This window comes from Trichosurus vulpecula, chromosome 9 (assembly GCF_011100635.1).
Source record: "Trichosurus vulpecula isolate mTriVul1 chromosome 9, mTriVul1.pri, whole genome shotgun sequence".
Lineage (NCBI taxonomy): Eukaryota > Metazoa > Chordata > Mammalia > Diprotodontia > Phalangeridae > Trichosurus > Trichosurus vulpecula.
Window position 1 is genome coordinate 125776101 of NC_050581.1, and position 10461 is coordinate 125786561.

The following is a 10461-nucleotide window of genomic DNA, read 5'->3' on the forward strand; positions in this document are numbered from 1 at the left end:
TTTAATGTATTTTATCTCGTTAAATATTTCCCAACTACATTTTTTAAAATTAGGATTTTTTTTTTAAATTTTGAGTCCCAAATTCTCTCTCCCTTTCCCTTTTCCCCCACCTCTTGAGAAGGCAAGTAATATGATATTGATTGTACGTGTGAGTCATGCACAACATATTTCCATATTAGCCACATTGCAATTTTAAAAACCCCAAAAAACTCAAAGAAAAGTTAAGAAAGTGAAAAAATTATGCTTCAATCTGCACTCAAAATTCATTAGTTCTCCCTCTGGAGGCGGATAGCATTTTTCATCATGGAACCTTTGGAATTATCTTGGATCATTGTTTTGATCAGAGTAGCTAAGTCATTTACAGTTAGTCATCATACAATATTGCTGTTAATACATACAATGATTTCCTGGCTCTGCTCACTTTACTTTGCATCAGTCATATAGGTTTTCCCAGGTTTTTTCTGAAAGGATTCTGTTCATTTCTTACAGCGCAATAGTATTTCATCACAATTATATGCCACAACTTGTTTATCGCTTCCCAAATCAATGGACATCCCCTCAATTTCCAATTCTTCTCCATCACAAAAAGAGCTTCTATATATATTTTTTGTACAAAAAGGTCATTTTCCCTTTTCCTTGATCACTTTGAGATATAGACCTAGCAGTGTTATTTCTGGGTCAAACTATATACAGTTGTATAGCCCTTTGCCATAGTTCCAAATCATTCTCCAGAATAGTCTGGCCAGTTCACAACACCAATAGTATATTAGTGTCCCTACTTTTCCACAGCCCCTCCAGCATTTGTCATTTTCTGTTTCTGTCACAGTCAATTTGATCGGTGTGAGGTGGTATCTCAGAGTTGTCTTAATTCGCATTTCTCTAATCAGTAGTGATTTAGAGCATTTTTATGTGACTATTGATAGTTTTGATTTGTTCTTCTGAAAACTGCCTGTCTGCATTCTTTGATCATTTATCAATCAGGGAATGGCTCATATTTTTATAAATTTGGCTCAGTTCCCTATATATTTAAAAAAAATAAGAGCTTTATCCAAGAAACTTGCTGTGGAATTTCCTCCCCTGGTTTCTTGCTTTCTGTCTTAACTTTGGCTGCATTCATTTAGTTTGTACAAAACCTTTTTAATTTAATGTAATCAGAATTATCCATCTTACTTCCTGTCTTCCTCTCTATCTCTGGTCATAAACACTTCTCTTATTCATAGATCAAACAGGCAAATTTTTCCATGCTCCTCTAATTTCTTATGATATCACCTTTTATATTGAAATAATTTATCCATTTTGACCTTATTTTGGTATACCATCTGAGATACTGGTCTATTCCTAATTTCTGCAAAACTGCTTTTCCACTTTTCTCAGAGGTTTTTGTCAAATGGTAAGTACTTCCCCCAAAGCTTGAATCTTTGGGATTTTCAAACACTAGATTATTATGGTCATTTACAACAATGTACTATGTACATAATCTATTCCACTGATCCGCCATTATATTTCTTAGCCAGTACCAGATTGTTTTCATGATAAATACTCTGCAATATTGTTTGAAATTTGATACTGTTAAGCTGCCTTCCTTCACATTTTTAAAATTGATTTCCTTGATATTCTTGACCTCTTGACCTTCCAAATGAATTTTATTATTTTTTTATTATTTGGCAAGCTTGATTGGTATACACTGAATAAGTGAATTAACTTAGGTAGAATTGTCATTTTTATTATATTGGCTTAACCTACTAGTGAACAATGACTGTTTCTCCAATTGTTAAGATCTGTCTTTGTACAAAAAGTATTTGTAATTGTGTTCATATAATCTCTGGGTTTGCCTTGGCAGATAGATTCCCAAGTGTTTTATATTGTCTGTACTTATTCTAAATGGAATTTCTCTCTTTTCCTGTTGGGTTTTGCTGGTAGTATATAGAAATGCTGAGGATTTGTGTGGATTTGTTTTCTGTCCTGCAACTTTGCTGAAGTTGTTTATTGTTTCAACTATTCTTTTAGCTGATTCTCTAGGGTTCTCTAAGTATGCTACCATATTACATGAAAAAAGTGAGAGTTTTGTTTCCTCATTGCCTATTCTAATTCCTTCCATTTATTTTTCTACTTTATTGACATAGCTAGCAATTCTAGTATGATATTAAATAGTAGTGGTGATAATGGACATCATTTTTCATTCCTGATCTTATTGGAAAGGCTTCAAGTTTATCTCCATTACAGATAATGCTTGTTTTTGGTTTTAGATTGCTACTGCTTATTGTTTTAAGAAAGATTTCACTGATTCCTATGCTTTCTAAGGTTTTTAATAGAAATGGGTACTCTACTTCATCAAAGGCTTTTTCTGTATCTATTGATATAATCATATAATTTTTGTTGTTTTTGTTATTGATATGGTCAATTACACTGATAGTTTTTCTAATATTGAACCAGCCTGGCATTCCTGGCATAAATCCTACCTGGTCATAGTGTATGATCTTTGTGATAGATTGCTGTAATCTTATTAGCATTTTATTTTAAATTTTTACATTGATATTCATTAAGGAAATTGGTCTATAGTTTTCTTTCTCTTTTTTTGCTCTGTCTTATTTGCATATCAAAACACTATCTGTGTAATGAAAGGAGTAAGGTAGGACTCCGTCACCTTTTGTCCTCCAAAATAGTTTATGTGGTATTGAAATTAGTTGTTCCTCAAATATTAGTTAGAATTCACTTGTGAATCCATCTGGTCATGGGGGATTTTTTCTTTTTTAAAAAAATGTTTATTTTTAATTTATAGAATAAAACAATTATTTCCATAACATAGTACAATAAAAAAGTGATTGCACATGAAACTGCAAATCTACTATGCACAACTTGCTATTCCTTTCAAATACACAACAAAATTATCATGTCAATTTTTTTTCCTCCTCCTTCTCCTCCAGAGATGGTCACCACTAAACACAAATAGATACACACACACACACACACACACACACACACACATACACACATACACACACGCACACATAAAATTATTCTACACATACTTCAATTTCTCAGTTGTTTCTCTGGATGCAGACAGCATCTTTCTTCATATCTCCTCTATAGTTAATTTGGGTGTTTATACTAGACAAAATAACTTATTCTCTCAAAGTCACTCTTAAAACAATATTGCTTCTACTGTATACAATGTTTTCTTGGTTCTGCTCATTTTGCTCTTCATTATTTCATGCAGATCTATCCATGTATTTTTTTTTCAATCAATGAGCTCATCATTTCTTATAATACAGTAGGAGTCTATCACAGTCATGTACCACCATTTATTTGGACATTCCCCAATAGACAGGCATCTCTGCAGCTTCAAGTTCTTTGCCACCACAAAGAGAGCTGCTACAAACATTTTAGAACATGTCAGTTCTTTTCCTTTTTCTCTCATCATCTTTGAAAATAGACCTAACAGTGGTATTTCTGGGTCAAAGGGCATAGATAGTTTAATAACACTTTGGGCATAATTCCAGATTGCTTTCCAAAATAGTTGGATCATTTTACTATTCTGCAATGATGAATTAGTATCCTAATTGTTCCACAACCTCATTAACATTTGTCAGTTTCCCCTTCTATCATTTTAGCCAATCTGGTAGGTGTCAAATCTGCATTTCTCCAATCAATAATGATTTAGAGCATTTTTATATGACTATATATTCTTTTAATTTATTAATTGGAAAACTGTTCATATCCCTTGATTTGATCCTTTGATATCAATTAGAGAATGACTCATTTTCTTATAGATTTGATAAAGTTTTAATTACCATTTGTGAATTTCCCTCCATCTATCTTTTGCTCACTATTTTCCTTCTTAACCTCTCTTTTTACCCTATCCCTGTTAACATATCTTTCCCCTTACCCTCATTCCTTATTTTACCCTTGTTTTATTGTTATTTATATATTACAATATCTCATTTTACTTGGGGATTTTTTTGTTAAGGAGCTCATTGATAACTTATCAATTTCTTTTTTTCTAAAATGGAGGTACTTAAGTATTCTACTTTCTTTTCTGTTAATCTGGGGAGTTAATATTTTGTAAATATTCATTCATTTTATTTAGATGGTCAATTTTCTGACATAATTGCATAAAATAACCCCTATTAACTGCTGTAATTTCACCTTCATTGGTGGGCATGCACCCTTTCATTTTTCATAATACTAATTTTTTTTAATCAAATCAACCAGTGGTTTTTGTTTTGTTTTTCCTCATAAAACCTTTCAATTAGTTGTATTTATTAATTCAGTTCTTTTTTTTTACTTTCAATGTTATAATCTCTCCTTTGATTTTCAGGATTTCTATTTTGCTGTCTAACTGGAAATTATAAATTTTTTTCTAGTTTTTTGTTGTTGTATGCTCTATTAATATATCTGCTCTTTCTCTCTTTTACTGATATATGAATTTAGAAATATAAAATTTCTCCTAAGTACTGCTTTGACTTCATCCCACAAATTTTGTTATGTTGTCTCATTGTCAATCTCTTTAATTAAATTATTGATTATGTCTATTATTTGTTTTTTGACCCACTCATTCTTTATGATTAGAATATTTAACTTCCAATTAATTTTTAATCCATGTTTCCTATTGAATGTAATTTTTGTTACATTATGGTCTGGAAAAGGTGCATTTAATATTTCTCTTTTTGTGCATTTTTTGTGAAGTTTTTCACCCTGTTACATTATCAGTTTTTATGAAGGTACCATGTGCATCTGAGAAAGGTATACTCCTTTCTATTCCAATTCAATTTTCTCTAGAGGTTTATCATATCTAACTTTACTAAAATTCTATTCATCTCCTTAACTTCTTTCTTATTTATTTTATGGCTAAATTTATCTAACTCTAAGAAGGGAAAGTTGAGGTCCTCTGTTAGTATAATTTTTCCTGCCTATTTTCTCTTGCAATTCATTTAACTTTTCCTTTAAGAATTTAAATGCTGTGTTGTTTGGTGCATACATGTTTACCATTGATATTATTTCATTTTTAATGGTACCTTTTAGCAAGATATAGTTTCCATGCTTCTGTCTCCTAATTAGGTTCATTTTTGCTTTTGATTTGTCTGAGATCGTGATTGCTACCCCAGCTGTTCTTATTTCAGCTGAAGCACACTAGATTCTGGTCCAACCCATTATTTTAAAACCCTCTGTCTCTGTATAAAGTATGTTTCATGTAAACAACAAATTATTGGATTCTGTTTTCTAATCCATTCTTGCTTTCCATTTCTGTTTTATGGGTAAATTCAACACATTCACAATTATGATTACTAAATGTGCATTTTCCATCATCCTATTTTCTGCTCTTTATCCTCTCTCTCTCTCTCTCTCTCTCTCTCTCTCTCTCTTTCTCACACACACACACACACACACACACACACACATCCATCCCCCTTCTCCCAGTGCATCCCTCTTTCTTGTCCTTCTACTTTTTTAGATCGTCCCAATATAATCACTTCACTTCCACACTCCCTGTCTATGTAGAGTCCATAAAGTTCTAAGGAGTTACAGGTATCATTTTCCAATATAGAAAGGTAAATTATTTAACCTTATTGAATCCCTTATGAGTTCTCTTTCATTTTTACCTTTTTTATGATTCTCTTGAGTCTCATATTTTAATGTAAAATTTTCTATCCAGCTCTGGTCTTTTCATCAGGAATGCTTATAAGTCTTCTACTTCATTAAATATCCATTTCCTCCCCTGAAGGATTATATTCAATATTGCCGGGCAAGTTATTCTTAATTGTAATTCTAGCTCCTTTGCTTTCTGGAATATAATATTCTGAGCCCTCTAGTCCTATGACATGATAGCTGCTATATCTTGTGTGATTCTGATTGTGGCTCCATGATCGTAGAATGATTTCTTTCTGGCTGCTTGAAGTATTTTTTCTTTGACCTGAGAGCTCTAGAATTTGGCTGTAATATTGCTGGGAGTTTTTATTTTGGAATCTTTCAGGAGTTGATTGGTGGAATCTTTCAATTTCTATTTTACCCTCTGGTTCTAGGATACTGGGGCAACTTTCCTTGATCATATAATGTCAAGCCTCTTTTTTGATCATGAAAATGGGGTAGTCCAATCATTCCTAAATTATCTTTCTCAAACTATTTTCTAGGCAAGTTGTTTTTCCAACAGGATATTTCACATTTTCTTTTTTTTATTCTTTTAACTTTGTATCTCTTTTTCCATTTGGTCAATTGTGTTTTTAAGGTGTTATTATCTTTAACTTTTTTGTGTCTCTTTCACCAAGCTGTTAATTGCCTTTTCATAACTTTTTCCTCTTACTTTTATTTATTTATCCATTTTTTCCTCTACTACTCTGATTTTGAAAATCTCTTTTTTAGCTTTTTCAGGAATTATTGTTTGTCTTGTGTTCAATTCACATTTTTCTTTGAGGCTTTGCTTTTAGTTTTTAAAAAACACCACTGTCTTCTGAGTTTGTGTCTTGATCTTCCCTGTTGCCATGGTAGCTTTCATGGCCATTTTTGTGGTTGTTGTTTACTCATTTTTCCAGGCTATTTCTTGATTCTGAAGTTTATGTTAAAGTTTGGCTCTATCTCTGGCTTTTTTTCTGGGGGTGAGGTGGGGGTGAGAGGTCGCTATCCCAAGCTTCCAAGGATTTTTTTTTTGCACAACTGTTTTCAGAGATATTTCTGGGGTTTGGGGAATTTTTGGTGCTTCCAATGTAATATTTGTGTAGGGTTCTGGTTACTGCTCTCCTGGTCTAGGCTCTGGTCCTTACCCAGGAAGAGCCCATGATTCTTTGCTGCTTAAAGTAGTACTGCTCCTCAGAGGCTCTTTTCCACTAGAGTGGGAAGTGATACTAATCATCATTGTCCCTGATCCCTTGCAGCCTAAAATAACATTGCTCTCCAGAGCCCCTGCTCCCTCACGAATAAAAGTGCTCCTCTATTCCTTGGACCGTGACCTAGAAGTGGGTATAAGCAACGGAGTTGCTAAATGACATCTGGCCATGTACTGAGTGCTAGCACAGGGGTCCCCTATAAACTTTTTCTGATTAGTTGCCCAATTCTTTTACTGTCTCTGGCTTGAGATCTCCCAAAGCTGCTGCTGCTGCTTCACCACTACCAAGTCCTATTACTGATATTGCATCCATATGGGCTCCAAGCCAAACTCCAACCCCATGTCACAGATTTTTCCATCTGACCTAAGTTGTCTTGGGCTGAAAGAATGTCTCACCCTGAACTTTCATTGGCTCTGCCACTCCAGAATTGGACTTGGGGTGTTATTTTAAAGTTTTTTGGAGGGGAATGTTGGGAGAGCTTAGCTATACTGCTTCTATGTTACTACCATTACTCTGAGTGGTGGAGAGAGAGAGAGAGAGAGAGAGAGAGAGAGAGAGAGAGAGAGAGAGGCTATATAGAGAAATGAAGAGGGTTGCCAATGATTATACTGGTAATAAGTGACAGACAGAGAGATAAGAAGAAGAGGAGGAAGAAGAAGAGAAAGAAGAGGAGGAGGAGGGCAGAGGAGAGAGAAGGAGGAGACAGACATACAGACTATTGCAGTCTGGTGGTTTTAAAGATGCATATTGTTCCAGCTATGCAGCCAATCAAAAGAGAATAGTCCCACCCATGTAGTAGGGGAATACAGGATGTCTTCTCCCAGAGGCAGATGCTCCTATGTTAGGCATATACAGAGGCATATGTTGGGAATATGTAAAACAAGTTCCAGTTACACATGCATCATGGAAGTAGGAAGGCCAAAGAACAAGGAGAGAAACCAGAAACAGGTGACTAAAAATATAAGAGAAAATCTTAAAGACCAAAAGATGAAGGGACAATACCAAAGTAAAATTCTAACTAATAAGAAGATAAGGAAGAGAAACTCATAAAGATAGAAGGAAAAATGGGAAAATTTTCAAAAAAAAGACTAAAACATTATGATCAATTATTCTATCATAAAAGAAAATAACTTGAAATAAAATTATATGATCTCCCCAAAGATTATGAAGCAACAGAAAAACTCAAGAATTTTTTTTAATATTGAAAGAAAATATTAGTAATGAAATTAGGTCAGAAAACAACAGAAAAAAGAACTTAGAAGGCATGATGGAGATTCTTTCCATAAAAGTAAAGGCTGTAAAAGACAAAATAACATGTTTATAACAGAGAAATACAGAAGTTGAAGAAAATTCCACAGAAGAAAAGCAAAAGGCAACAAAATTAAAAGAACTCATGAATTCTATACAAGCTGAAGCACTGACCTCGAAGAGCAGATGTGCAGAGATAGCTTAAGGATCATAGACTCTCACTGAAGATCAAAACAAAAAAATATGAATACCATAATGAAGAAAATAGTTCAAGAATATGGTCTAGAACTTCTGAGTAAATTCAACAAATCACTGATTGATTGAATCCACAGAGAACTACTAAGGGAAAAAAATCAACACTCTTAAACACTAAATCTTATTAATGGTTAAACTTCCCAATTTAACTAAGAGATTTTTATGGGCTGTTAAGAGAAATACCTTTAAATATGAAGGAATAACCAATTTGAAAAACCAAAAATATCTACAAATCTGTGCCTAAGTAAGGTGGAACATCAACAAGTATGAATCTTTTGGTGAGGAAAGAAGGAGAAAAAGAGAATGAGACAGAATGACAGAGAAAGAAAGAGATAGATATAGAGACAGATGAAGGAGGAGAAGAAGAATAAAAAGGGTATTTGAATTGTAAACACTGCAAGCAACAGAAACAAAAATACAATTATCAAGAGTACAATTATCAAGAAAAAGATTAAGTGATGAAATCAATTGTCTTATATTTAGAGCCTATACCTCTTTCTTTTAAAGATGGAAGTGAAGGCTGAAAATAGCCTAAAAGGCTAAAGACTTAATTAGTGGCTTTGAGCCACTAATAAGTTTATGCCCCAAGGAGGTTAAGAATGTAAAGAAAGTTTCAATATTTACCAAAATATTTTCATCATCACTTTTTGTACTAGCTAATAATTGTAAACAAAGTAAGCAATTGAAATGTCTAAGATAATTGTGGAACATTACTTTGATGGAATATTACTATTTGGAAAGAAATTATGAACATGAATAATATATGTGAAGACATTTCTGTGAAGTAAGCTGAACCACGAAAATAATAAGCACAATGTCTATAAACTGTGTACGTGGGAAGAACAACAAAATAAAAACTGAATGCTGTGTAACTCTAATGACCAAGCGTAGTCCCACAAAACAGGTTTGAGAATTTCACTCCCTACCTTCTTTAGAGAGGACTAGAGATGATGGATGTGAAACACTTCGTATGCTTTTGAATTTGAATGATGTGTTGATTAGTTTTTCTAAACTACTTCTTCAATTTTCTTTTTTATTCTTTCCTATAATGCATGGCTCTCCTAGTGAGAAAATGGGAGGAATAGATTAGAAAATTAAGGCATTTTAAGAACAAAAAGATATCAATAAAATTAATTAAAAATAAAAACATTCTATGGACTCATGACCTACTCTCAGACAATCAATGTCTTTTGTGAAAGAGATGAGGCAGTGGGAAGTCATTTGAGTAGGGAGAATGAAGGTAGAAAACATAGGGAGATGAAAATTCACCTTTACCAAGTTTGTAGAGATAAGAGGAGTGAGAATTCTATAATGAAAGGACAGGAATGGGATATAGATATTAAATGAGGAATAACAAGCCAGAAAACAAAAAGATAGGGTGCCACTATTGAACATTCCCATGGGGTGGAGGTACATGTACATGAAAAGAGGCAAGGCTCTGATAATGGATTTCTTCTGAGGATAATTTGTCCATTAGCAGACAACCTCTTCTGAGAAAGTGCTGTATCTCCCAGAACTGCATCCCACTCTAGGAGAAGAGATATATGAGTCTCCAAGAAAATCCAGCACCCAGAGCAATGGTAGAGACATAGAGGCAAAGATAGGTTAACCTTAGGAATGGTGAATGATCCCCATTAAAGGAAGGGGATAGGAACCAGCCTAGGGACATAGAATGATTCCCACTATACAAAACGACTTCTATTCAACAGTACTTTCTTTTGAATGAATATTTCTCGGTGGGGTAGGGATGGAGAAGACAGCAGAAAATAAAGAAGATGGGGGTTAAGTTCTCTTCATTTAGTAGCAAAGGAAGAAGATATGGGAGGGAGTTCAACTTTCATGCTCCAGAAGTTCTATACTCATGAGAGAAACAAAGAGAACAAAGAAGCAGTATAGCTTATAGCTCATCGATTTGGGAGTAAAATTCAGAATAGACAAGAAAAGAAAAATGATGAATACAAAGCAAAGGAAAACCTGAGCAAAGAAGAAGCAAAACAAATAAAAATAAGAGGTGGGGAAATAGTAGTTTTGAATCATGTGTGGAATAACTGGGTGGAAAAAAAGAAAGGTCAAGAGAGGTTGAGATGAAAAAAAAATAAGGGAATGAAGAGAGGGAGGAAGAAAAGAGAGAGGGAAGAAG